The following is a 2,251-nucleotide window of genomic DNA, read 5'->3' on the forward strand; positions in this document are numbered from 1 at the left end:
TTCCTCTTCAGTTTCTTCTTCTTGATCGACGTTTCGCACTCTGTGCTGGCAACCTCTTCAGGATTTTTTGGTTTCTAAGTTCATCATACACGCCGTTGATTGCAGTAATTATTTATCTCACAATTGTGCCATTTTCAAGTGGTACAGCAAAAATGTCAAACTTTAAAAGTTCTCTGATATGTATACATTAAAATGTAACATGTGCTGCAGCAAAATATTTTGCAGCACAACTTGAAGATGGGTCAAAGGCCGAAACTGTAATTGTGAAATAAATAATTTATACAGTCAACGACGAATATGATGTCCTTCAAAAAATTCTACATGACTGTGAACACCGACTACGGAAGTTAATCTTCAGGATGTTGTTGTTTTCACGGTTAACTGAACACCAGAAAATTCTGACGAAGACAACAGCAAAGGGTTCGAAACGTCGACTGAGTAGAAAGAAAGCGCCAGGCAAATGATACGAACTAACATACTACATTTTATCTTTTCATTTCAACTCAGCTTGATGTGCAGGGTGGTCCATAAGTGTGGATCTACCCTTCTAAAACATAGGTAGATAAACAGAAGTATTAAGTCAATTGATAAGAGGTAGTAGGGGCGGCAGCATCTGTGAGGCTATGTTACCAACACGGCGGCCATTGTAGAATTCAACGTTTCGCATGCAGTTAGTAATTTTCGAATAGGAAGTGGGTCATGCGATATCAGACTGACAGAAAACAACACGAGATAAATAATGGTGCTTTTCATTTCAGTATAACTTACTTCGTTCTTGGGTTATGCCAAACGTTTCTGCCTCACAGATTTACAAGTGACACGGGAAACTGGGTTATCCGCACATCGATAACGGACAATGAGAATTTTGACCACATATAAATAGCACCCATAACGAGCTCCTCTACTACACGCTGTGAAGGGCCAAGGGATGTCTGCCAGCCGTCCTGTCATCCTCTGCCTTTCGGCATCATGCGGATGCGGTGTGGAGGGGCATGTGGTCAGCACACTGCTCTCCCGGCCGTTTTGCAGGCTTTCCCGACAGTGGAACCGTTACTGCTCGGTCAATTAGGTGCTCAATAATTGGCACCACGAAGCTTAGGGCACGCCATGCCAGTCCTCCAACCAAGGAAAAATCCTCGGTAGTACTGGGAATCGAACCCGGGTCTGCCGCATGGCAGGGTGCTATTTGTCCACCTCTGTAGCTGAGTGATCAGTGTAGATGTCTGCTGCATGGCAGCCATCTTCACTGACCACTCAGCTACAGAGGCGGACAAATAGCACCCTTAAAAAATGCAAATGTTACAACATCTCACCGGGGATGATCCATATCGTCGGGTTCAGTTAACAGAGTGGGTGACACGCAATGTAGATGACATCCGTCTTTTGCTCTATGACATACAGTTTATGGATGAAGCTAATTTCTGTGTGAAGGAAGAGATAAATAAACAGAATCACAGATCCTGGTTAGATGTCAACCGTCACTGGTTGGATCCATGGGAGCTAGAAGACACACCAAAAGTGATGGTTTGGAGTGGAATGTGGGGCTGAAGAATTGTTGAGCCTTCTCCTTTTCAGTAGGCAACGGCCTTGCCACAGTGGATACACCGGTTCCCGTGAGATCACCGAAGTTAAGCGCTGTCGGGCGTGGTCGGCACTTGGATGGGTGACCATCCAGGCCGCCATGCGCTGTTGACACTTTTTGGGGTGCACCCAGCCTCGTGATGCCAGTTTAGGAGTTACTCGACCGAATAGTAGCGGCTTCGGTTAAGAATACCATCATAACGACTGGGCGAGCAATGTGCTGACCCCACGCCCCTCCTAACCGCATCCTCAGATGAGGATGACACGGCGGTCGGATGGTACCGGTAGGCCACTCGTGGCCTGAAGACGGGGTGCTTTTTTTCTCCTTTTCAGTGTACACTAACAGCAGCCTGTTATCTGCCAGTGTTGGACGAATATGTGCTGCCTTCACTGCTGTTTGGAGATGAACATTCCCAACTGTCTTTCAGCGTGATGGTGCCCTACTTCATTACAGGCTAGCTGACTGGACACACCTGGACATCCAGTTTTCCCAGAGACGGAAAGCTGGTAGAAGTCTGGTGGCGTGACCACCAGGTTCCCTAGATTTAAGTACATTAGATTGCTATCTATGGGGACATGCGAAGGCAACTATTGATTCAGGAAAAGGTCAGAAAACTTGCACACGTCAGGGAGTGCACTTGCATTCCAATATGTGTGTTAGTTTGTGGGT

General features: G+C 46.4%; 1 pseudogene; it reads left to right on the top strand.

Annotated features, from left to right (window-relative positions):
* Window positions 1-1,577: 1,577 nt before the first annotated feature.
* Window positions 1,578-1,695, top strand: LOC126105308 (5S ribosomal RNA; annotated as a pseudogene).
* The last annotated feature ends 556 nt before the right edge of the window (window positions 1,696-2,251 follow it).

The sequence above is a fragment of the Schistocerca cancellata genome, chromosome 1 (genome assembly GCF_023864275.1).
Source record: "Schistocerca cancellata isolate TAMUIC-IGC-003103 chromosome 1, iqSchCanc2.1, whole genome shotgun sequence".
Lineage (NCBI taxonomy): Eukaryota > Metazoa > Arthropoda > Insecta > Orthoptera > Acrididae > Schistocerca > Schistocerca cancellata.